The sequence below is a fragment of the Hyla sarda genome, unplaced genomic scaffold (assembly GCF_029499605.1).
Source record: "Hyla sarda isolate aHylSar1 unplaced genomic scaffold, aHylSar1.hap1 scaffold_629, whole genome shotgun sequence".
NCBI lineage: Eukaryota > Metazoa > Chordata > Amphibia > Anura > Hylidae > Hyla > Hyla sarda.
Window position 1 is genome coordinate 175,141 of NW_026610644.1, and position 26,005 is coordinate 201,145.

General features: G+C 46.0%; 11 non-coding genes across 11 annotated transcripts; all 11 read left to right on the forward strand.

The window, feature by feature from the left end:
* The first annotated feature begins 942 nt into the window (after positions 1 to 942).
* Positions 943 to 1,133, forward strand: LOC130341788 (U2 spliceosomal RNA). The gene has a single exon (XR_008881560.1). It is a non-coding gene; the product is annotated as a U2 spliceosomal RNA (small nuclear RNA).
* Positions 1,134 to 3,229: 2,096 nt separating this feature from the next.
* On the forward strand, positions 3,230 to 3,420 carry LOC130341789 (U2 spliceosomal RNA). The gene has a single exon (XR_008881561.1). It is a non-coding gene; the product is annotated as a U2 spliceosomal RNA (small nuclear RNA).
* Positions 3,421 to 5,509: 2,089 nt separating this feature from the next.
* On the forward strand, positions 5,510 to 5,700 carry LOC130341791 (U2 spliceosomal RNA). Its single transcript, XR_008881562.1, has one exon. It is a non-coding gene; the product is annotated as a U2 spliceosomal RNA (small nuclear RNA).
* Positions 5,701 to 7,784: 2,084 nt separating this feature from the next.
* Positions 7,785 to 7,975, forward strand: LOC130341792 (U2 spliceosomal RNA). The gene has a single exon (XR_008881563.1). It is a non-coding gene; the product is annotated as a U2 spliceosomal RNA (small nuclear RNA).
* Positions 7,976 to 10,059: 2,084 nt separating this feature from the next.
* LOC130341793 (U2 spliceosomal RNA) lies at positions 10,060 to 10,250 on the forward strand. The gene has a single exon (XR_008881564.1). It is a non-coding gene; the product is annotated as a U2 spliceosomal RNA (small nuclear RNA).
* A 2,080-nt stretch (positions 10,251 to 12,330) lies between these two features.
* On the forward strand, positions 12,331 to 12,521 carry LOC130341794 (U2 spliceosomal RNA). The gene has a single exon (XR_008881565.1). It is a non-coding gene; the product is annotated as a U2 spliceosomal RNA (small nuclear RNA).
* Positions 12,522 to 14,611: 2,090 nt separating this feature from the next.
* Positions 14,612 to 14,802, forward strand: LOC130341796 (U2 spliceosomal RNA). The gene has a single exon (XR_008881567.1). It is a non-coding gene; the product is annotated as a U2 spliceosomal RNA (small nuclear RNA).
* A 2,085-nt stretch (positions 14,803 to 16,887) lies between these two features.
* Positions 16,888 to 17,078, forward strand: LOC130341776 (U2 spliceosomal RNA). Its single transcript, XR_008881549.1, has one exon. It is a non-coding gene; the product is annotated as a U2 spliceosomal RNA (small nuclear RNA).
* Positions 17,079 to 19,164: 2,086 nt separating this feature from the next.
* On the forward strand, positions 19,165 to 19,355 carry LOC130341826 (U2 spliceosomal RNA). Its single transcript, XR_008881590.1, has one exon. It is a non-coding gene; the product is annotated as a U2 spliceosomal RNA (small nuclear RNA).
* Positions 19,356 to 21,439: 2,084 nt separating this feature from the next.
* LOC130341797 (U2 spliceosomal RNA) lies at positions 21,440 to 21,630 on the forward strand. Its single transcript, XR_008881568.1, has one exon. It is a non-coding gene; the product is annotated as a U2 spliceosomal RNA (small nuclear RNA).
* Positions 21,631 to 23,712: 2,082 nt separating this feature from the next.
* On the forward strand, positions 23,713 to 23,903 carry LOC130341798 (U2 spliceosomal RNA). The gene has a single exon (XR_008881569.1). It is a non-coding gene; the product is annotated as a U2 spliceosomal RNA (small nuclear RNA).
* Positions 23,904 to 26,005: the final 2,102 nt, after the last annotated feature.

Genomic DNA, 26,005 nt, shown 5'->3' on the forward strand with positions numbered 1-26,005 from the left:
AAGGTGGAAATGGGTTTAAAAGTGATTTCGGCGGAGAAATATATTTATATATATATATATATATATATACGCGCACACACACACATATATATAAACGTATTCTCCGTTGAGATATTGCAGCCGCTGCTGTGTCCAGGCCCAGGAGCCTTAGCACTGTGCTGTGATGTCACTCAATACCACTGACATCACTAGGTGTAAACAACATCTCTCCTTTGCTGTGTATGTGACTATGGAGCTGTTTGGTGATGTCGTCTATTATGGCCTTCATAGAAGCAACAGGAGATTGTTGCATCCATCTAGAACCCTCAGAACTACAGTGCTATGATGTCACTCACTTCCACAGGCCTTGCAGAGTGTAAACAACAACAACCCAGCTTTGTTGTGTATGTAACCATAGGGATTTGTGATGTCACCTAGAACCTTCACAGCAGCGACAGCTTTATGAGGAGCATCAGCACTGCTCTGCCTGAGCAGAACCATCACCGCCATAGGTTGTCAAATAACCCGGATTTAACCCACACAGGTAAGTCCAATGGGGTGCAGGCATGTCCTCTATGCTTACAGCTTCCCGTGGGTGTTGGTTTGATACCGTTTGGGGACAGCCAAGGAGGCATCTGCAGGCAACAAAGGTAGGTGTGTGCTTGTGTGTGTGTTTCCTATGCAGATCCTAAGCCCAGTGTCACATGCAAGTAGGAGGAGTAAGAAGGGTTCCTGGCAAATCCGGGTTATGGATTGCATTTAAAAAGGCCCCGTGGGAGTGCAATGGGCCCCTGTCTTGCTGCTTAGCAATAATGGTATGGGTTTAGGTTCTGCTGTGTGTACTGGTGGTTGACTGCCCCCCAGCCCAGAGTGTGCATGGAAAATTGTCTGGCAGCCTCCCTGACAGCAAGCAGTGATAGTGCCCATGAAGGGGACCTTGTTGGGCCCGCCCCTTTCACGGTTATCGCTTCTCGGCCTTTTGGCTAAGATCAAGTGTAGTATCTGTTCTTATCAGTTTAATATCTGATACGTCCCCTATCTGGGGACCATATATTAAATGGATTTTTGAGAACGGGGGCCGATTTCGAAGCTTGCTTCCGTCGCCCTATGCATTGACCCGATATGGCAGTATCTTCGGGTACAGTGCACCACCCCCTTACAGGGTTAAAAAGAAAGATTCCTACTTTCATTGCTACCTGCTTGCTGGCTAGCCAGCTAGCCAGCCCTGTGGGCCTTGCTGCTGCTGCTGCAGCCAAAAAACAAAAGGTGGTGCTGCTGCTGCTTCTGCTGCTTCTGCTTCTGCTTGTGTCTGGCCGCTGTTGGAGCGTCCAGGCACAGGACTTCTGCTGCTGCTGACTAAATGGCCTCCTTAATTGGATCATTTGAGTAGCCAGCACACCTGTGCAGGTAGGGCATGACATGATAGGCAGCTGCCTTGATAGCGGGTGGGTGCTGAATGTTCCTAATTGACAAAATAAGATTAATGCTTATGAAGAAATATAAAATCTCATCCCTTCCCCAATATCGCGCCACACCCCTACCCCTTAATTCCCTGGTTGAACTTGATGGACATATGTCTTTTTTCGACCGTACTAACTATGTAACTATGTAACATAACATGGGGGGGGTCTCCTGGCTGTTCACACAGGTGTGTCATTGCTGTACATTGACCATGCATTGCTTCTGTGGTATTGCAAAGGCAAAGACAAATGCTTCCAGCCATCCATTGCACTAATGGATTGGTCATCAGCTGGCTGTCTATGTCCCGCATCAATATAGACCAAAGTACAGAGGGTTAGGCTATGCTATTGTGCACCTACCTGATGCATCAGAAGGTGCGAGGCCCTTGGTAAATTCTGTGCACAGACTTTGAGATCTATACTTTAGACTGTATCTAAACCTGCTCCAACATGGACTGACATTCTGGCCTACTTTCAGCCGATGCGACTTGTCTGTCGCTGAACAGTCGCTTTTTATGTATTCAGCACCTATGTATAATGTTGTAAAAATGCTCTAGAAGCTAAAGTCGCAGAAATGTCACACATATTTGGCCTGCAACTTTCTGTGCGACAAATTCAGACAGGAAAAATCAGTATAAATCCTTAGAAAATTATCCCCCAGTGTCTCCATCTGCTGGCGGTATTGAATAAGCATTGCTGCACTGATGGGGTATGCATTAGACGAAAAAAAAGAAGAAAAAGAAGAATAATACGCCCAGAAAAGAGGCGAAAAGGAGAAAAACGTAAAAAAACGTGAAAAAAAAGTAAGAGGAAGAGAAGGGAAAAAAAGGTGGAAATGGGTTTAAAAGTGATTTCGGCGGAGAAATATATATATATATATATATATATATATATATATATATATATATATATATATACGCGCACACACACACATATATATAAACGTATTCTCCGTTGAGATATTGCAGCCGCTGCTGTGTCCAGGCCCAGGAGCCTTAGCACTGTGCTGTGATGTCACTCAATACCACTGACATCACTAGGTGTAAACAACATCTCTCCTTTGCTGTGTATGTGACTATGGAGCTGTTTGGTGATGTCGTCTATTATGGCCTTCATAGAAGCAACAGGAGATTGTTGCATCCATCTAGAACCCTCAGAACTACAGTGCTATGATGTCACTCACTTCCACAGGCCTTGCAGAGTGTAAACAACAACAACCCAGCTTTGTTGTGTATGTAACCATAGGGATTTGTGATGTCACCTAGAACCTTCACAGCAGCGACAGCTTTATGAGGAGCATCAGCACTGCTCTGCCTGAGCAGAACCATCACCGCCATAGGTTGTCAAATAACCCGGATTTAACCCACACAGGTAAGTCCAATGGGGTGCAGGCATGTCCTCTATGCTTACAGCTTCCCGTGGGTGTTGGTTTGATACCGTTTGGGGACAGCCAAGGAGGCATCTGCAGGCAACAAAGGTAGGTGTGTGCTTGTGTGTGTGTTTCCTATGCAGATCCTAAGCCCAGTGTCACATGCAAGTAGGAGGAGTAAGAAGGGTTCCTGGCAAATCCGGGTTATGGATTGCATTTAAAAAGGCCCCGTGGGAGTGCAATGGGCCCCTGTCTTGCTGCTTAGCAATAATGGTATGGGTTTAGGTTCTGCTGTGTGTACTGGTGGTTGACTGCCCCCCAGCCCAGAGTGTGCATGGAAAATTGTCTGGCAGCCTCCCTGACAGCAAGCAGTGATAGTGCCCATGAAGGGGACCTTGTTGGGCCCGCCCCTTTCACGGTTATCGCTTCTCGGCCTTTTGGCTAAGATCAAGTGTAGTATCTGTTCTTATCAGTTTAATATCTGATACGTCCCCTATCTGGGGACCATATATTAAATGGATTTTTGAGAACGGGGGCCGATTTCGAAGCTTGCTTCCGTCGCCCTATGCATTGACCCGATATGGCAGTATCTTCGGGTACAGTGCACCACCCCCTTACAGGGTTAAAAAGAAAGATTCCTACTTTCATTGCTACCTGCTTGCTGGCTAGCCAGCTAGCCAGCCCTGTGGGCCTTGCTGCTGCTGCTGCAGCCAAAAAACAAAAGGTGGTGCTGCTGCTGCTTCTGCTGCTTCTGCTTCTGCTTGTGTCTGGCCGCTGTTGGAGCGTCCAGGCACAGGACTTCTGCTGCTGCTGACTAAATGGCCTCCTTAATTGGATCATTTGAGTAGCCAGCACACATGTGCAGGTAGGGCATGACATGATAGGCAGCTGCCTTGATAGCGGGTGGGTGCTGAATGTTCCTAATTGACAAAATAAGATTAATGCTTATGAAGAAATATAAAATCTCATCCCTTCCCCAATATCGCGCCACACCCCTACCCCTTAATTCCCTGGTTGAACTTGATGGACATATGTCTTTTTTCGACCGTACTAACTATGTAACTATGTAACATAACATGGGGGGGGGTCTCCTGGCTGTTCACACAGGTGTGTCATTGCTGTACATTGACCATGCATTGCTTCTGTGGTATTGCAAAGGCAAAGACAAATGCTTCCAGCCATCCATTGCACTAATGGATTGGTCATCAGCTGGCTGTCTATGTCCCGCATCAATATAGACCAAAGTACAGAGGGTTAGGCTATGCTATTGTGCACCTACCTGATGCATCAGAAGGTGCGAGGCCCTTGCTAAATTCTGTGCACAGACTTTGAGATCTATACTTTAGACTGTATCTAAACCTGCTCCAACATGGACTGACATTCTGGCCTACTTTCAGCCGATGCGACTTGTCTGTCGCTGAACAGTCGCTTTTTATGTATTCAGCACCTATGTATAATGTTGTAAAAATGCTCTAGAAGCTAAAGTCGCAGAAATGTCACACATATTTGGCCTGCAACTTTCTGTGCGACAAATTCAGACAGGAAAAATCAGTATAAATCCTTAGAAAATTATCCCCCAGTGTCTCCATCTGCTGGCGGTATTGAATAAGCATTGCTGCACTGATGGGGTATGCATTAGACGAAAAAAAAGAAGAAAAAGAAGAATAATACGCCCAGAAAAGAGGCGAAAAGGAGAAAAACGTAAAAAAACTTGAAAAAAAAGTAAGAGGAAGAGAAGGGAAAAAAAGGTGGAAATGGGTTTAAAAGTGATTTCGGCGGAGAAATATATATATATATATATATATATATATATATATATATATATATACGCGCACACACACACATATATATAAACGTATTCTCCGTTGAGATATTGCAGCCGCTGCTGTGTCCAGGCCCAGGAGCCTTAGCACTGTGCTGTGATGTCACTCAATACCACTGACATCACTAGGTGTAAACAACATCTCTCCTTTGCTGTGTATGTGACTATGGAGCTGTTTGGTGATGTCGTCTATTATGGCCTTCATAGAAGCAACAGGAGATTGTTGCATCCATCTAGAACCCTCAGAACTACAGTGCTATGATGTCACTCACTTCCACAGGCCTTGCAGAGTGTAAACAACAACAACCCAGCTTTGTTGTGTATGTAACCATAGGGATTTGTGATGTCACCTAGAACCTTCACAGCAGCGACAGCTTTATGAGGAGCATCAGCACTGCTCTGCCTGAGCAGAACCATCACCGCCATAGGTTGTCAAATAACCCGGATTTAACCCACACAGGTAAGTCCAATGGGGTGCAGGCATGTCCTCTATGCTTACAGCTTCCCGTGGGTGTTGGTTTGATACCGTTTGGGGACAGCCAAGGAGGCATCTGCAGGCAACAAAGGTAGGTGTGTGCTTGTGTGTGTGTTTCCTATGCAGATCCTAAGCCCAGTGTCACATGCAAGTAGGAGGAGTAAGAAGGGTTCCTGGCAAATCCGGGTTATGGATTGCATTTAAAAAGGCCCCGTGGGAGTGCAATGGGCCCCTGTCTTGCTGCTTAGCAATAATGGTATGGGTTTAGGTTCTGCTGTGTGTACTGGTGGTTGACTGCCCCCCAGCCCAGAGTGTGCATGGAAAATTGTCTGGCAGCCTCCCTGACAGCAAGCAGTGATAGTGCCCATGAAGGGGACCTTGTTGGGCCCGCCCCTTTCACGGTTATCGCTTCTCGGCCTTTTGGCTAAGATCAAGTGTAGTATCTGTTCTTATCAGTTTAATATCTGATACGTCCCCTATCTGGGGACCATATATTAAATGGATTTTTGAGAACGGGGGCCGATTTCGAAGCTTGCTTCCGTCGCCCTATGCATTGACCCGATATGGCAGTATCTTCGGGTACAGTGCACCACCCCCTTACAGGGTTAAAAAGAAAAATTCCTACTTTCATTGCTACCTGCTTGCTGGCTAGCCAGCTAGCCAGCCCTGTGGGCCTTGCTGCTGCTGCTGCAGCCAAAAAACAAAAGGTGGTGCTGCTGCTGCTTCTGCTGCTTCTGCTTCTGCTTGTGTCTGGCCGCTGTTGGAGCGTCCAGGCACAGGACTTCTGCTGCTGCTGACTAAATGGCCTCCTTAATTGGATCATTTGAGTAGCCAGCACACCTGTGCAGGTAGGGCATGACATGATAGGCAGCTGCCTTGATAGCGGGTGGGTGCTGAATGTTCCTAATTGACAAAATAAGATTAATGCTTATGAAGAAATATAAAATCTCATCCCTTCCCCAATATCGCGCCACACCCCTACCCCTTAATTCCCTGGTTGAACTTGATGGACATATGTCTTTTTTCGACCGTACTAACTATGTAACTATGTAACATAACATGGGGGGGGTCTCCTGGCTGTTCACACAGGTGTGTCATTGCTGTACATTGACCATGCATTGCTTCTGTGGTATTGCAAAGGCAAAGACAAATGCTTCCAGCCATCCATTGCACTAATGGATTGGTCATCAGCTGGCTGTCTATGTCCCGCATCAATATAGACCAAAGTACAGAGGGTTAGGCTATGCTATTGTGCACCTACCTGATGCATCAGAAGGTGCGAGGCCCTTGCTAAATTCTGTGCACAGACTTTGAGATCTATACTTTAGACTGTATCTAAACCTGCTCCAACATGGACTGACATTCTGGCCTACTTTCAGCCGATGCGACTTGTCTGTCGCTGAACAGTCGCTTTTTATGTATTCAGCACCTATGTATAATGTTGTAAAAATGCTCTAGAAGCTAAAGTCGCAGAAATGTCACACATATTTGGCCTGCAACTTTCTGTGCGACAAATTCAGACAGGAAAAATCAGTATAAATCCTTAGAAAATTATCCCCCAGTGTCTCCATCTGCTGGCGGTATTGAATAAGCATTGCTGCACTGATGGGGTATGCATTAGACGAAAAAAAAGAAGAAAAAGAAGAATAATACGCCCAGAAAAGAGGCGAAAAGGAGAAAAACGTAAAAAAACGTGAAAAAAAAGTAAGAGGAAGAGAAGGGAAAAAAAGGTGGAAATGGGTTTAAAAGTGATTTCGGCGGAGAAATATATATATATATATATATATATATATATATATATATATACGCGCACACACACACATATATATAAACGTATTCTCCGTTGAGATATTGCAGCCGCTGCTGTGTCCAGGCCCAGGAGCCTTAGCACTGTGCTGTGATGTCACTCAATACCACTGACATCACTAGGTGTAAACAACATCTCTCCTTTGCTGTGTATGTGACTATGGAGCTGTTTGGTGATGTCGTCTATTATGGCCTTCATAGAAGCAACAGGAGATTGTTGCATCCATCTAGAACCCTCAGAACTACAGTGCTATGATGTCACTCACTTCCACAGGCCTTGCAGAGTGTAAACAACAACAACCCAGCTTTGTTGTGTATGTAACCATAGGGATTTGTGATGTCACCTAGAACCTTCACAGCAGCGACAGCTTTATGAGGAGCATCAGCACTGCTCTGCCTGAGCAGAACCATCACCGCCATAGGTTGTCAAATAACCCGGATTTAACCCACACAGGTAAGTCCAATGGGGTGCAGGCATGTCCTCTATGCTTACAGCTTCCCGTGGGTGTTGGTTTGATACCGTTTGGGGACAGCCAAGGAGGCATCTGCAGGCAACAAAGGTAGGTGTGTGCTTGTGTGTGTGTTTCCTATGCAGATCCTAAGCCCAGTGTCACATGCAAGTAGGAGGAGTAAGAAGGGTTCCTGGCAAATCCGGGTTATGGATTGCATTTAAAAAGGCCCCGTGGGAGTGCAATGGGCCCCTGTCTTGCTGCTTAGCAATAATGGTATGGGTTTAGGTTCTGCTGTGTGTACTGGTGGTTGACTGCCCCCCAGCCCAGAGTGTGCATGGAAAATTGTCTGGCAGCCTCCCTGACAGCAAGCAGTGATAGTGCCCATGAAGGGGACCTTGTTGGGCCCGCCCCTTTCACGGTTATCGCTTCTCGGCCTTTTGGCTAAGATCAAGTGTAGTATCTGTTCTTATCAGTTTAATATCTGATACGTCCCCTATCTGGGGACCATATATTAAATGGATTTTTGAGAACGGGGGCCGATTTCGAAGCTTGCTTCCGTCGCCCTATGCATTGACCCGATATGGCAGTATCTTCGGGTACAGTGCACCACCCCCTTACAGGGTTAAAAAGAAAAATTCCTACTTTCATTGCTACCTGCTTGCTGGCTAGCCAGCTAGCCAGCCCTGTGGGCCTTGCTGCTGCTGCTGCAGCCAAAAAACAAAAGGTGGTGCTGCTGCTGCTTCTGCTGCTTCTGCTTCTGCTTGTGTCTGGCCGCTGTTGGAGCGTCCAGGCACAGGACTTCTGCTGCTGCTGACTAAATGGCCTCCTTAATTGGATCATTTGAGTAGCCAGCACACCTGTGCAGGTAGGGCATGACATGATAGGCAGCTGCCTTGATAGCGGGTGGGTGCTGAATGTTCCTAATTGACAAAATAAGATTAATGCTTATGAAGAAATATAAAATCTCATCCCTTCCCCAATATCGCGCCACACCCCTACCCCTTAATTCCCTGGTTGAACTTGATGGACATATGTCTTTTTTCGACCGTACTAACTATGTAACTATGTAACATAACATGGGGGGGGTCTCCTGGCTGTTCACACAGGTGTGTCATTGCTGTACATTGACCATGCATTGCTTCTGTGGTATTGCAAAGGCAAAGACAAATGCTTCCAGCCATCCATTGCACTAATGGATTGGTCATCAGCTGGCTGTCTATGTCCCGCATCAATATAGACCAAAGTACAGAGGGTTAGGCTATGCTATTGTGCACCTACCTGATGCATCAGAAGGTGCGAGGCCCTTGCTAAATTCTGTGCACAGACTTTGAGATCTATACTTTAGACTGTATCTAAACCTGCTCCAACATGGACTGACATTCTGGCCTACTTTCAGCCGATGCGACTTGTCTGTCGCTGAACAGTCGCTTTTTATGTATTCAGCACCTATGTATAATGTTGTAAAAATGCTCTAGAAGCTAAAGTCGCAGAAATGTCACACATATTTGGCCTGCAACTTTCTGTGCGACAAATTCAGACAGGAAAAATCAGTATAAATCCTTAGAAAATTATCCCCCAGTGTCTCCATCTGCTGGCGGTATTGAATAAGCATTGCTGCACTGATGGGGTATGCATTAGACGAAAAAAAAGAAGAAAAAGAAGAATAATACGCCCAGAAAAGAGGCGAAAAGGAGAAAAACGTAAAAAAACGTGAAAAAAAAGTAAGAGGAAGAGAAGGGAAAAAAAGGTGGAAATGGGTTTAAAAGTGATTTCGGCGGAGAAATATATATATATATATATATATATATATATATATATATATACGCGCACACACACACATATATATAAACGTATTCTCCGTTGAGATATTGCAGCCGCTGCTGTGTCCAGGCCCAGGAGCCTTAGCACTGTGCTGTGATGTCACTCAATACCACTGACATCACTAGGTGTAAACAACATCTCTCCTTTGCTGTGTATGTGACTATGGAGCTGTTTGGTGATGTCGTCTATTATGGCCTTCATAGAAGCAACAGGAGATTGTTGCATCCATCTAGAACCCTCAGAACTACAGTGCTATGATGTCACTCACTTCCACAGGCCTTGCAGAGTGTAAACAACAACAACCCAGCTTTGTTGTGTATGTAACCATAGGGATTTGTGATGTCACCTAGAACCTTCACAGCAGCGACAGCTTTATGAGGAGCATCAGCACTGCTCTGCCTGAGCAGAACCATCACCGCCATAGGTTGTCAAATAACCCGGATTTAACCCACACAGGTAAGTCCAATGGGGTGCAGGCATGTCCTCTATGCTTACAGCTTCCCGTGGGTGTTGGTTTGATACCGTTTGGGGACAGCCAAGGAGGCATCTGCAGGCAACAAAGGTAGGTGTGTGCTTGTGTGTGTGTTTCCTATGCAGATCCTAAGCCCAGTGTCACATGCAAGTAGGAGGAGTAAGAAGGGTTCCTGGCAAATCCGGGTTATGGATTGCATTTAAAAAGGCCCCGTGGGAGTGCAATGGGCCCCTGTCTTGCTGCTTAGCAATAATGGTATGGGTTTAGGTTCTGCTGTGTGTACTGGTGGTTGACTGCCCCCCAGCCCAGAGTGTGCATGGAAAATTGTCTGGCAGCCTCCCTGACAGCAAGCAGTGATAGTGCCCATGAAGGGGACCTTGTTGGGCCCGCCCCTTTCACGGTTATCGCTTCTCGGCCTTTTGGCTAAGATCAAGTGTAGTATCTGTTCTTATCAGTTTAATATCTGATACGTCCCCTATCTGGGGACCATATATTAAATGGATTTTTGAGAACGGGGGCCGATTTCGAAGCTTGCTTCCGTCGCCCTATGCATTGACCCGATATGGCAGTATCTTCGGGTACAGTGCACCACCCCCTTACAGGGTTAAAAAGAAAGATTCCTACTTTCATTGCTACCTGCTTGCTGGCTAGCCAGCTAGCCAGCCCTGTGGGCCTTGCTGCTGCTGCTGCAGCCAAAAAACAAAAGGTGGTGCTGCTGCTGCTTCTGCTGCTTCTGCTTCTGCTTGTGTCTGGCCGCTGTTGGAGCGTCCAGGCACAGGACTTCTGCTGCTGCTGACTAAATGGCCTCCTTAATTGGATCATTTGAGTAGCCAGCACACCTGTGCAGGTAGGGCATGACATGATAGGCAGCTGCCTTGATAGCGGGTGGGTGCTGAATGTTCCTAATTGACAAAATAAGATTAATGCTTATGAAGAAATATAAAATCTCATCCCTTCCCCAATATCGCGCCACACCCCTACCCCTTAATTCCCTGGTTGAACTTGATGGACATATGTCTTTTTTCGACCGTACTAACTATGTAACTATGTAACATAACATGGGGGGGGTCTCCTGGCTGTTCACACAGGTGTGTCATTGCTGTACATTGACCATGCATTGCTTCTGTGGTATTGCAAAGGCAAAGACAAATGCTTCCAGCCATCCATTGCACTAATGGATTGGTCATCAGCTGGCTGTCTATGTCCCGCATCAATATAGACCAAAGTACAGAGGGTTAGGCTATGCTATTGTGCACCTACCTGATGCATCAGAAGGTGCGAGGCCCTTGCTAAATTCTGTGCACAGACTTTGAGATCTATACTTTAGACTGTATCTAAACCTGCTCCAACATGGACTGACATTCTGGCCTACTTTCAGCCGATGCGACTTGTCTGTCGCTGAACAGTCGCTTTTTATGTATTCAGCACCTATGTATAATGTTGTAAAAATGCTCTAGAAGCTAAAGTCGCAGAAATGTCACACATATTTGGCCTGCAACTTTCTGTGCGACAAATTCAGACAGGAAAAATCAGTATAAATCCTTAGAAAATTATCCCCCAGTGTCTCCATCTGCTGGCGGTATTGAATAAGCATTGCTGCACTGATGGGGTATGCATTAGACGAAAAAAAAGAAGAAAAAGAAGAATAATACGCCCAGAAAAGAGGCGAAAAGGAGAAAAACGTAAAAAAACGTGAAAAAAAAGTAAGAGGAAGAGAAGGGAAAAAAAGGTGGAAATGGGTTTAAAAGTGATTTCGGCGGAGAAATATATATATATATATATATATATATATATATATATACGCGCACACACACACATATATATAAACGTATTCTCCGTTGAGATATTGCAGCCGCTGCTGTGTCCAGGCCCAGGAGCCTTAGCACTGTGCTGTGATGTCACTCAATACCACTGACATCACTAGGTGTAAACAACATCTCTCCTTTGCTGTGTATGTGACTATGGAGCTGTTTGGTGATGTCGTCTATTATGGCCTTCATAGAAGCAACAGGAGATTGTTGCATCCATCTAGAACCCTCAGAACTACAGTGCTATGATGTCACTCACTTCCACAGGCCTTGCAGAGTGTAAACAACAACAACCCAGCTTTGTTGTGTATGTAACCATAGGGATTTGTGATGTCACCTAGAACCTTCACAGCAGCGACAGCTTTATGAGGAGCATCAGCACTGCTCTGCCTGAGCAGAACCATCACCGCCATAGGTTGTCAAATAACCCGGATTTAACCCACACAGGTAAGTCCAATGGGGTGCAGGCATGTCCTCTATGCTTACAGCTTCCCGTGGGTGTTGGTTTGATACCGTTTGGGGACAGCCAAGGAGGCATCTGCAGGCAACAAAGGTAGGTGTGTGCTTGTGTGTGTGTTTCCTATGCAGATCCTAAGCCCAGTGTCACATGCAAGTAGGAGGAGTAAGAAGGGTTCCTGGCAAATCCGGGTTATGGATTGCATTTAAAAAGGCCCCGTGGGAGTGCAATGGGCCCCTGTCTTGCTGCTTAGCAATAATGGTATGGGTTTAGGTTCTGCTGTGTGTACTGGTGGTTGACTGCCCCCCAGCCCAGAGTGTGCATGGAAAATTGTCTGGCAGCCTCCCTGACAGCAAGCAGTGATAGTGCCCATGAAGGGGACCTTGTTGGGCCCGCCCCTTTCACGGTTATCGCTTCTCGGCCTTTTGGCTAAGATCAAGTGTAGTATCTGTTCTTATCAGTTTAATATCTGATACGTCCCCTATCTGGGGACCATATATTAAATGGATTTTTGAGAACGGGGGCCGATTTCGAAGCTTGCTTCCGTCGCCCTATGCATTGACCCGATATGGCAGTATCTTCGGGTACAGTGCACCACCCCCTTACAGGGTTAAAAAGAAAGATTCCTACTTTCATTGCTACCTGCTTGCTGGCTAGCCAGCTAGCCAGCCCTGTGGGCCTTGCTGCTGCTGCTGCAGCCAAAAAACAAAAGGTGGTGCTGCTGCTGCTTCTGCTGCTTCTGCTTCTGCTTGTGTCTGGCCGCTGTTGGAGCGTCCAGGCACAGGACTTCTGCTGCTGCTGACTAAATGGCCTCCTTAATTGGATCATTTGAGTAGCCAGCACACCTGTGCAGGTAGGGCATGACATGATAGGCAGCTGCCTTGATAGCGGGTGGGTGCTGAATGTTCCTAATTGACAAAATAAGATTAATGCTTATGAAGAAATATAAAATCTCATCCCTTCCCCAATATCGCGCCACACCCCTACCCCTTAATTCCCTGGTTGAACTTGATGGACATATGTCTTTTTTCGACCGTACTAACTATGTAACTATGTAACATAACATGGGGGGGGTCTCCTGGCTGTTCACACAGGTGTGTCATTGCTGTACATTGACCATGCATTGCTTCTGTGGTATTGCAAAGGCAAAGACAAATGCTTCCAGCCATCCATTGCACTAATGGATTGGTCATCAGCTGGCTGTCTATGTCCCGCATCAATATAGACCAAAGTACAGAGGGTTAGGCTATGCTATTGTGCACCTACCTGATGCATCAGAAGGTGCGAGGCCCTTGCTAAATTCTGTGCACAGACTTTGAGATCTATACTTTAGACTGTATCTAAACCTGCTCCAACATGGACTGACATTCTGGCCTACTTTCAGCCGATGCGACTTGTCTGTCGCTGAACAGTCGCTTTTTATGTATTCAGCACCTATGTATAATGTTGTAAAAATGCTCTAGAAGCTAAAGTCGCAGAAATGTCACACATATTTGGCCTGCAACTTTCTGTGCGACAAATTCAGACAGGAAAAATCAGTATAAATCCTTAGAAAATTATCCCCCAGTGTCTCCATCTGCTGGCGGTATTGAATAAGCATTGCTGCACTGATGGGGTATGCATTAGACGAAAAAAAAGAAGAAAAAGAAGAATAATACGCCCAGAAAAGAGGCGAAAAGGAGAAAAACGTAAAAAAACGTGAAAAAAAAGTAAGAGGAAGAGAAGGGAAAAAAAGGTGGAAATGGGTTTAAAAGTGATTTCGGCGGAGAAATATATATATATATATATATATATATATATATATATATATATATATACGCGCACACACACACATATATATAAACGTATTCTCCGTTGAGATATTGCAGCCGCTGCTGTGTCCAGGCCCAGGAGCCTTAGCACTGTGCTGTGATGTCACTCAATACCACTGACATCACTAGGTGTAAACAACATCTCTCCTTTGCTGTGTATGTGACTATGGAGCTGTTTGGTGATGTCGTCTATTATGGCCTTCATAGAAGCAACAGGAGATTGTTGCATCCATCTAGAACCCTCAGAACTACAGTGCTATGATGTCACTCACTTCCACAGGCCTTGCAGAGTGTAAACAACAACAACCCAGCTTTGTTGTGTATGTAACCATAGGGATTTGTGATGTCACCTAGAACCTTCACAGCAGCGACAGCTTTATGAGGAGCATCAGCACTGCTCTGCCTGAGCAGAACCATCACCGCCATAGGTTGTCAAATAACCCGGATTTAACCCACACAGGTAAGTCCAATGGGGTGCAGGCATGTCCTCTATGCTTACAGCTTCCCGTGGGTGTTGGTTTGATACCGTTTGGGGACAGCCAAGGAGGCATCTGCAGGCAACAAAGGTAGGTGTGTGCTTGTGTGTGTGTTTCCTATGCAGATCCTAAGCCCAGTGTCACATGCAAGTAGGAGGAGTAAGAAGGGTTCCTGGCAAATCCGGGTTATGGATTGCATTTAAAAAGGCCCCGTGGGAGTGCAATGGGCCCCTGTCTTGCTGCTTAGCAATAATGGTATGGGTTTAGGTTCTGCTGTGTGTACTGGTGGTTGACTGCCCCCCAGCCCAGAGTGTGCATGGAAAATTGTCTGGCAGCCTCCCTGACAGCAAGCAGTGATAGTGCCCATGAAGGGGACCTTGTTGGGCCCGCCCCTTTCACGGTTATCGCTTCTCGGCCTTTTGGCTAAGATCAAGTGTAGTATCTGTTCTTATCAGTTTAATATCTGATACGTCCCCTATCTGGGGACCATATATTAAATGGATTTTTGAGAACGGGGGCCGATTTCGAAGCTTGCTTCCGTCGCCCTATGCATTGACCCGATATGGCAGTATCTTCGGGTACAGTGCACCACCCCCTTACAGGGTTAAAAAGAAAGATTCCTACTTTCATTGCTACCTGCTTGCTGGCTAGCCAGCTAGCCAGCCCTGTGGGCCTTGCTGCTGCTGCTGCAGCCAAAAAACAAAAGGTGGTGCTGCTGCTGCTTCTGCTGCTTCTGCTTCTGCTTGTGTCTGGCCGCTGTTGGAGCGTCCAGGCACAGGACTTCTGCTGCTGCTGACTAAATGGCCTCCTTAATTGGATCATTTGAGTAGCCAGCACACCTGTGCAGGTAGGGCATGACATGATAGGCAGCTGCCTTGATAGCGGGTGGGTGCTGAATGTTCCTAATTGACAAAATAAGATTAATGCTTATGAAGAAATATAAAATCTCATCCCTTCCCCAATATCGCGCCACACCCCTACCCCTTAATTCCCTGGTTGAACTTGATGGACATATGTCTTTTTTCGACCGTACTAACTATGTAACTATGTAACATAACATGGGGGGGGGTCTCCTGGCTGTTCACACAGGTGTGTCATTGCTGTACATTGACCATGCATTGCTTCTGTGGTATTGCAAAGGCAAAGACAAATGCTTCCAGCCATCCATTGCACTAATGGATTGGTCATCAGCTGGCTGTCTATGTCCCGCATCAATATAGACCAAAGTACAGAGGGTTAGGCTATGCTATTGTGCACCTACCTGATGCATCAGAAGGTGCGAGGCCCTTGCTAAATTCTGTGCACAGACTTTGAGATCTATACTTTAGACTGTATCTAAACCTGCTCCAACATGGACTGACATTCTGGCCTACTTTCAGCCGATGCGACTTGTCTGTCGCTGAACAGTCGCTTTTTATGTATTCAGCACCTATGTATAATGTTGTAAAAATGCTCTAGAAGCTAAAGTCGCAGAAATGTCACACATATTTGGCCTGCAACTTTCTGTGCGACAAATTCAGACAGGAAAAATCAGTATAAATCCTTAGAAAATTATCCCCCAGTGTCTCCATCTGCTGGCGGTATTGAATAAGCATTGCTGCACTGATGGGGTATGCATTAGACGAAAAAAAAGAAGAAAAAGAAGAATAATACGCCCAGAAAAGAGGCGAAAAGGAGAAAAACGTAAAAAAACGTGAAAAAAAAGTAAGAGGAAGAGAAGGGAAAAAAAGGTGGAAATGGGTTTAAAAGTGATTTCGGCGGAGAAATATATATATATATATATATATATATATATATATATATATACGCGCACACACACACATATATATAAACGTATTCTCCGTTGAGATATTGCAGCCGCTGCTGTGTCCAGGCCCAGGAGCCTTAGCACTGTGCTGTGATGTCACTCAATACCACTGACATCACTAGGTGTAAACAACATCTCTCCTTTGCTGTGTATGTGACTATGGAGCTGTTTGGTGATGTCGTCTATTATGGCCTTCATAGAAGCAACAGGAGATTGTTGCATCCATCTAGAACCCTCAGAACTACAGTGCTATGATGTCACTCACTTCCACAGGCCTTGCAGAGTGTAAACAACAACAACCCAGCTTTGTTGTGTATGTAACCATAGGGATTTGTGATGTCACCTAGAACCTTCACAGCAGCGACAGCTTTATGAGGAGCATCAGCACTGCTCTGCCTGAGCAGAACCATCACCGCCATAGGTTGTCAAATAACCCGGATTTAACCCACACAGGTAAGTCCAATGGGGTGCAGGCATGTCCTCTATGCTTACAGCTTCCCGTGGGTGTTGGTTTGATACCGTTTGGGGACAGCCAAGGAGGCATCTGCAGGCAACAAAGGTAGGTGTGTGCTTGTGTGTGTGTTTCCTATGCAGATCCTAAGCCCAGTGTCACATGCAAGTAGGAGGAGTAAGAAGGGTTCCTGGCAAATCCGGGTTATGGATTGCATTTAAAAAGGCCCCGTGGGAGTGCAATGGGCCCCTGTCTTGCTGCTTAGCAATAATGGTATGGGTTTAGGTTCTGCTGTGTGTACTGGTGGTTGACTGCCCCCCAGCCCAGAGTGTGCATGGAAAATTGTCTGGCAGCCTCCCTGACAGCAAGCAGTGATAGTGCCCATGAAGGGGACCTTGTTGGGCCCGCCCCTTTCACGGTTATCGCTTCTCGGCCTTTTGGCTAAGATCAAGTGTAGTATCTGTTCTTATCAGTTTAATATCTGATACGTCCCCTATCTGGGGACCATATATTAAATGGATTTTTGAGAACGGGGGCCGATTTCGAAGCTTGCTTCCGTCGCCCTATGCATTGACCCGATATGGCAGTATCTTCGGGTACAGTGCACCCCCCCCTTACAGGGTTAAAAAGAAAGATTCCTACTTTCATTGCTACCTGCTTGCTGGCTAGCCAGCTAGCCAGCCCTGTGGGCCTTGCTGCTGCTGCTGCAGCCAAAAAACAAAAGGTGGTGCTGCTGCTGCTTCTGCTGCTTCTGCTTCTGCTTGTGTCTGGCCGCTGTTGGAGCGTCCAGGCACAGGACTTCTGCTGCTGCTGACTAAATGGCCTCCTTAATTGGATCATTTGAGTAGCCAGCACACCTGTGCAGGTAGGGCATGACATGATAGGCAGCTGCCTTGATAGCGGGTGGGTGCTGAATGTTCCTAATTGACAAAATAAGATTAATGCTTATGAAGAAATATAAAATCTCATCCCTTCCCCAATATCGCGCCACACCCCTACCCCTTAATTCCCTGGTTGAACTTGATGGACATATGTCTTTTTTCGACCGTACTAACTATGTAACTATGTAACATAACATGGGGGGGGGTCTCCTGGCTGTTCACACAGGTGTGTCATTGCTGTACATTGACCATGCATTGCTTCTGTGGTATTGCAAAGGCAAAGACAAATGCTTCCAGCCATCCATTGCACTAATGGATTGGTCATCAGCTGGCTGTCTATGTCCCGCATCAATATAGACCAAAGTACAGAGGGTTAGGCTATGCTATTGTGCACCTACCTGATGCATCAGAAGGTGCGAGGCCCTTGCTAAATTCTGTGCACAGACTTTGAGATCTATACTTTAGACTGTATCTAAACCTGCTCCAACATGGACTGACATTCTGGCCTACTTTCAGCCGATGCGACTTGTCTGTCGCTGAACAGTCGCTTTTTATGTATTCAGCACCTATGTATAATGTTGTAAAAATGCTCTAGAAGCTAAAGTCGCAGAAATGTCACACATATTTGGCCTGCAACTTTCTGTGCGACAAATTCAGACAGGAAAAATCAGTATAAATCCTTAGAAAATTATCCCCCAGTGTCTCCATCTGCTGGCGGTATTGAATAAGCATTGCTGCACTGATGGGGTATGCATTAGACGAAAAAAAAGAAGAAAAAGAAGAATAATACGCCCAGAAAAGAGGCGAAAAGGAGAAAAACGTAAAAAAACGTGAAAAAAAAGTAAGAGGAAGAGAAGGGAAAAAAAGGTGGAAATGGGTTTAAAAGTGATTTCGGCGGAGAATATATATATATATATATATATATATATATATATATATATATACGCGCACACACACACATATATATAAACGTATTCTCCGTTGAGATATTGCAGCCGCTGCTGTGTCCAGGCCCAGGAGCCTTAGCACTGTGCTGTGATGTCACTCAATACCACTGACATCACTAGGTGTAAACAACATCTCTCCTTTGCTGTGTATGTGACTATGGAGCTGTTTGGTGATGTCGTCTATTATGGCCTTCATAGAAGCAACAGGAGATTGTTGCATCCATCTAGAACCCTCAGAACTACAGTGCTATGATGTCACTCACTTCCACAGGCCTTGCAGAGTGTAAACAACAACAACCCAGCTTTGTTGTGTATGTAACCATAGGGATTTGTGATGTCACCTAGAACCTTCACAGCAGCGACAGCTTTATGAGGAGCATCAGCACTGCTCTGCCTGAGCAGAACCATCACCGCCATAGGTTGTCAAATAACCCGGATTTAACCCACACAGGTAAGTCCAATGGGGTGCAGGCATGTCCTCTATGCTTACAGCTTCCCGTGGGTGTTGGTTTGATACCGTTTGGGGACAGCCAAGGAGGCATCTGCAGGCAACAAAGGTAGGTGTGTGCTTGTGTGTGTGTTTCCTATGCAGATCCTAAGCCCAGTGTCACATGCAAGTAGGAGGAGTAAGAAGGGTTCCTGGCAAATCCGGGTTATGGATTGCATTTAAAAAGGCCCCGTGGGAGTGCAATGGGCCCCTGTCTTGCTGCTTAGCAATAATGGTATGGGTTTAGGTTCTGCTGTGTGTACTGGTGGTTGACTGCCCCCCAGCCCAGAGTGTGCATGGAAAATTGTCTGGCAGCCTCCCTGACAGCAAGCAGTGATAGTGCCCATGAAGGGGACCTTGTTGGGCCCGCCCCTTTCACGGTTATCGCTTCTCGGCCTTTTGGCTAAGATCAAGTGTAGTATCTGTTCTTATCAGTTTAATATCTGATACGTCCCCTATCTGGGGACCATATATTAAATGGATTTTTGAGAACGGGGGCCGATTTCGAAGCTTGCTTCCATCGCCCTATGCATTGACCCGATATGGCAGTATCTTCGGGTACAGTGCACCACCCCCTTACAGGGTTAAAAAGAAAGATTCCTACTTTCATTGCTACCTGCTTGCTGGCTAGCCAGCTAGCCAGCCCTGTGGGCCTTGCTGCTGCTGCTGCAGCCAAAAAACAAAAGGTGGTGCTGCTGCTGCTTCTGCTGCTTCTGCTTCTGCTTGTGTCTGGCCGCTGTTGGAGCGTCCAGGCACAGGACTTCTGCTGCTGCTGACTAAATGGCCTCCTTAATTGGATCATTTGAGTAGCCAGCACACCTGTGCAGGTAGGGCATGACATGATAGGCAGCTGCCTTGATAGCGGGTGGGTGCTGAATGTTCCTAATTGACAAAATAAGATTAATGCTTATGAAGAAATATAAAATCTCATCCCTTCCCCAATATCGCGCCACACCCCTACCCCTTAATTCCCTGGTTGAACTTGATGGACATATGTCTTTTTTCGACCGTACTAACTATGTAACTATGTAACATAACATGGGGGGGGTCTCCTGGCTGTTCACACAGGTGTGTCATTGCTGTACATTGACCATGCATTGCTTCTGTGGTATTGCAAAGGCAAAGACAAATGCTTCCAGCCATCCATTGCACTAATGGATTGGTCATCAGCTGGCTGTCTATGTCCCGCATCAATATAGACCAAAGTACAGAGGGTTAGGCTATGCTATTGTGCACCTACCTGATGCATCAGAAGGTGCGAGGCCCTTGCTAAATTCTGTGCACAGACTTTGAGATCTATACTTTAGACTGTATCTAAACCTGCTCCAACATGGACTGACATTCTGGCCTACTTTCAGCCGATGCGACTTGTCTGTCGCTGAACAGTCGCTTTTTATGTATTCAGCACCTATGTATAATGTTGTAAAAATGCTCTAGAAGCTAAAGTCGCAGAAATGTCACACATATTTGGCCTGCAACTTTCTGTGCGACAAATTCAGACAGGAAAAATCAGTATAAATCCTTAGAAAATTATCCCCCAGTGTCTCCATCTGCTGGCGGTATTGAATAAGCATTGCTGCACTGATGGGGTATGCATTAGACGAAAAAAAAGAAGAAAAAGAAGAATAATACGCCCAGAAAAGAGGCGAAAAGGAGAAAAACGTAAAAAAACGTGAAAAAAAAGTAAGAGGAAGAGAAGGGAAAAAAAGGTGGAAATGGGTTTAAAAGTGATTTCGGCGGAGAAATATATATATATATATATATATATATATATATATATATATACGCGCACACACACACATATATATAAACGTATTCTCCGTTGAGATATTGCAGCCGCTGCTGTGTCCAGGCCCAGGAGCCTTAGCACTGTGCTGTGATGTCACTCAATACCACTGACATCACTAGGTGTAAACAACATCTCTCCTTTGCTGTGTATGTGACTATGGAGCTGTTTGGTGATGTCGTCTATTATGGCCTTCATAGAAGCAACAGGAGATTGTTGCATCCATCTAGAACCCTCAGAACTACAGTGCTATGATGTCACTCACTTCCACAGGCCTTGCAGAGTGTAAACAACAACAACCCAGCTTTGTTGTGTATGTAACCATAGGGATTTGTGATGTCACCTAGAACCTTCACAGCAGCGACAGCTTTATGAGGAGCATCAGCACTGCTCTGCCTGAGCAGAACCATCACCGCCATAGGTTGTCAAATAACCCGGATTTAACCCACACAGGTAAGTCCAATGGGGTGCAGGCATGTCCTCTATGCTTACAGCTTCCCGTGGGTGTTGGTTTGATACCGTTTGGGGACAGCCAAGGAGGCATCTGCAGGCAACAAAGGTAGGTGTGTGCTTGTGTGTGTGTTTCCTATGCAGATCCTAAGCCCAGTGTCACATGCAAGTAGGAGGAGTAAGAAGGGTTCCTGGCAAATCCGGGTTATGGATTGCATTTAAAAAGGCCCCGTGGGAGTGCAATGGGCCCCTGTCTTGCTGCTTAGCAATAATGGTATGGGTTTAGGTTCTGCTGTGTGTACTGGTGGTTGACTGCCCCCCAGCCCAGAGTGTGCATGGAAAATTGTCTGGCAGCCTCCCTGACAGCAAGCAGTGATAGTGCCCATGAAGGGGACCTTGTTGGGCCCGCCCCTTTCACGGTTATCGCTTCTCGGCCTTTTGGCTAAGATCAAGTGTAGTATCTGTTCTTATCAGTTTAATATCTGATACGTCCCCTATCTGGGGACCATATATTAAATGGATTTTTGAGAACGGGGGCCGATTTCGAAGCTTGCTTCCGTCGCCCTATGCATTGACCCGATATGGCAGTATCTTCGGGTACAGTGCACCACCCCCTTACAGGGTTAAAAAGAAAGATTCCTACTTTCATTGCTACCTGCTTGCTGGCTAGCCAGCTAGCCAGCCCTGTGGGCCTTGCTGCTGCTGCTGCAGCCAAAAAACAAAAGGTGGTGCTGCTGCTGCTGCTGCTGCTTCTGCTTGTGTCTGGCCGCTGTTGGAGCGTCCAGGCACAGGACTTCTGCTGCTGCTGACTAAATGGCCTCCTTAATTGGATCATTTGAGTAGCCAGCACACCTGTGCAGGTAGGGCATGACATGATAGGCAGCTGCCTTGATAGCGGGTGGGTGCTGAATGTTCCTAATTGACAAAATAAGATTAATGCTTATGAAGAAATATAAAATCTCATCCCTTCCCCAATATCGCGCCACACCCCTACCCCTTAATTCCCTGGTTGAACTTGATGGACATATGTCTTTTTTCGACCGTACTAACTATGTAACTATGTAACATAACATGGGGGGGGGGTCTCCTGGCTGTTCACACAGGTGTGTCATTGCTGTACATTGACCATGCATTGCTTCTGTGGTATTGCAAAGGCAAAGACAAATGCTTCCAGCCATCCATTGCACTAATGGATTGGTCATCAGCTGGCTGTCTATGTCCCGCATCAATATAGACCAAAGTACAGAGGGTTAGGCTATGCTATTGTGCACCTACCTGATGCATCAGAAGGTGCGAGGCCCTTGCTAAATTCTGTGCACAGACTTTGAGATCTATACTTTAGACTGTATCTAAACCTGCTCCAACATGGACTGACATTCTGGCCTACTTTCAGCCGATGCGACTTGTCTGTCGCTGAACAGTCGCTTTTTATGTATTCAGCACCTATGTATAATGTTGTAAAAATGCTCTAGAAGCTAAAGTCGCAGAAATGTCACACATATTTGGCCTGCAACTTTCTGTGCGACAAATTCAGACAGGAAAAATCAGTATAAATCCTTAGAAAATTATCCCCCAGTGTCTCCATCTGCTGGCGGTATTGAATAAGCATTGCTGCACTGATGGGGTATGCATTAGACGAAAAAAAAGAAGAAAAAGAAGAATAATACGCCCAGAAAAGAGGCGAAAAGGAGAAAAACGTAAAAAAACGTGAAAAAAAAGTAAGAGGAAGAGAAGGGAAAAAAAGGTGGAAATGGGTTTAAAAGTGATTTCGGCGGAGAAATATATATATATATATATATATATATATATATATATATATATATGCGCACACACACACATATATATAAACGTATTCTCCGTTGAGATATTGCAGCCGCTGCTGTGTCCAGGCCCAGGAGCCTTAGCACTGTGCTGTGATGTCACTCAATACCACTGACATCACTAGGTGTAAACAACATCTCTCCTTTGCTGTGTATGTGACTATGGAGCTGTTTGGTGATGTCGTCTATTATGGCCTTCATAGAAGCAACAGGAGATTGTTGCATCCATCTAGAACCCTCAGAACTACAGTGCTATGATGTCACTCACTTCCACAGGCCTTGCAGAGTGTAAACAACAACAACCCAGCTTTGTTGTGTATGTAACCATAGGGATTTGTGATGTCACCTAGAACCTTCACAGCAGCGACAGCTTTATGAGGAGCATCAGCACTGCTCTGCCTGAGCAGAACCATCACCGCCATAGGTTGTCAAATAACCCGGATTTAACCCACACAGGTAAGTCCAATGGGGTGCAGGCATGTCCTCTATGCTTACAGCTTCCCGTGGGTGTTGGTTTGATACCGTTTGGGGACAGCCAAGGAGGCATCTGCAGGCAACAAAGGTAGGTGTGTGCTTGTGTGTGTGTTTCCTATGCAGATCCTAAGCCCAGTGTCACATGCAAGTAGGAGGAGTAAGAAGGGTTCCTGGCAAATCCGGGTTATGGATTGCATTTAAAAAGGCCCCGTGGGAGTGCAATGGGCCCCTGTCTTGCTGCTTAGCAATAATGGTATGGGTTTAGGTTCTGCTGTGTGTACTGGTGGTTGACTGCCCCCCAGCCCAGAGTGTGCATGGAAAATTGTCTGGCAGCCTCCCTGACAGCAAGCAGTGATAGTGCCCATGAAGGGGACCTTGTTGGGCCCGCCCCTTTCACGGTTATCGCTTCTCGGCCTTTTGGCTAAGATCAAGTGTAGTATCTGTTCTTATCAGTTTAATATCTGATACGTCCCCTATCTGGGGACCATATATTAAATGGATTTTTGAGAACGGGGGCCGATTTCGAAGCTTGCTTCCGTCGCCCTATGCATTGACCCGATATGGCAGTATCTTCGGGTACAGTGCACCACCCCCTTACAGGGTTAAAAAGAAAGATTCCTACTTTCATTGCTACCTGCTTGCTGGCTAGCCAGCTAGCCAGCCCTGTGGGCCTTGCTGCTGCTGCTGCAGCCAAAAAACAAAAGGTGGTGCTGCTGCTGCTTCTGCTGCTTCTGCTTCTGCTTGTGTCTGGCCGCTGTTGGAGCGTCCAGGCACAGGACTTCTGCTGCTGCTGACTAAATGGCCTCCTTAATTGGATCATTTGAGTAGCCAGCACACCTGTGCAGGTAGGGCATGACATGATAGGCAGCTGCCTTGATAGCGGGTGGGTGCTGAATGTTCCTAATTGACAAAATAAGATTAATGCTTATGAAGAAATATAAAATCTCATCCCTTCCCCAATATCGCGCCACACCCCTACCCCTTAATTCCCTGGTTGAACTTGATGGACATATGTCTTTTTTCGACCGTACTAACTATGTAACTATGTAACATAACATGGGGGGGGTCTCCTGGCTGTTCACACAGGTGTGTCATTGCTGTACATTGACCATGCATTGCTTCTGTGGTATTGCAAAGGCAAAGACAAATGCTTCCAGCCATCCATTGCACTAATGGATTGGTCATCAGCTGGCTGTCTATGTCCCGCATCAATATAGACCAAAGTACAGAGGGTTAGGCTATGCTATTGTGCACCTACCTGATGCATCAGAAGGTGCGAGGCCCTTGCTAAATTCTGTGCACAGACTTTGAGATCTATACTTTAGACTGTATCTAAACCTGCTCCAACATGGACTGACATTCTGGCCTACTTTCAGCCGATGCGACTTGTCTGTCGCTGAACAGTCGCTTTTTATGTATTCAGCACCTATGTATAATGTTGTAAAAATGCTCTAGAAGCTAAAGTCGCAGAAATGTCACACATATTTGGCCTGCAACTTTCTGTGCGACAAATTCAGACAGGAAAAATCAGTATAAATCCTTAGAAAATTATCCCCCAGTGTCTCCATCTGCTGGCGGTATTGAATAAGCATTGCTGCACTGATGGGGTATGCATTAGACGAAAAAAAAGAAGAAAAAGAAGAATAATACGCCCAGAAAAGAGGCGAAAAGGAGAAAAACGTAAAAAAACGTGAAAAAAAAGTAAGAGGAAGAGAAGGGAAAAAAAGGTGGAAATGGGTTTAAAAGTGATTTCGGCGGAGAAATATATATATATATATATATATATATATATATATATATATACGCGCACACACACACATATATATAAACGTATTCTCCGTTGAGATATTGCAGCCGCTGCTGTGTCCAGGCCCAGGAGCCTTAGCACTGTGCTGTGATGTCACTCAATACCACTGACATCACTAGGTGTAAACAACATCTCTCCTTTGCTGTGTATGTGACTATGGAGCTGTTTGGTGATGTCGTCTATTATGGCCTTCATAGAAGCAACAGGAGATTGTTGCATCCATCTAGAACCCTCAGAACTACAGTGCTATGATGTCACTCACTTCCACAGGCCTTGCAGAGTGTAAACAACAACAACCCAGCTTTGTTGTGTATGTAACCATAGGGATTTGTGATGTCACCTAGAACCTTCACAGCAGCGACAGCTTTATGAGGAGCATCAGCACTGCTCTGCCTGAGCAGAACCATCACCGCCATAGGTTGTCAAATAACCCGGATTTAACCCACACAGGTAAGTCCAATGGGGTGCAGGCATGTCCTCTATGCTTACAGCTTCCCGTGGGTGTTGGTTTGATACCGTTTGGGGACAGCCAAGGAGGCATCTGCAGGCAACAAAGGTAGGTGTGTGCTTGTGTGTGTGTTTCCTATGCAGATCCTAAGCCCAGTGTCACATGCAAGTAGGAGGAGTAAGAAGGGTTCCTGGCAAATCCGGGTTATGGATTGCATTTAAAAAGGCCCCGTGGGAGTGCAATGGGCCCCTGTCTTGCTGCTTAGCAATAATGGTATGGGTTTAGGTTCTGCTGTGTGTACTGGTGGTTGACTGCCCCCCAGCCCAGAGTGTGCATGGAAAATTGTCTGGCAGCCTCCCTGACAGCAAGCAGTGATAGTGCCCATGAAGGGGACCTTGTTGGGCCCGCCCCTTTCACGGTTATCGCTTCTCGGCCTTTT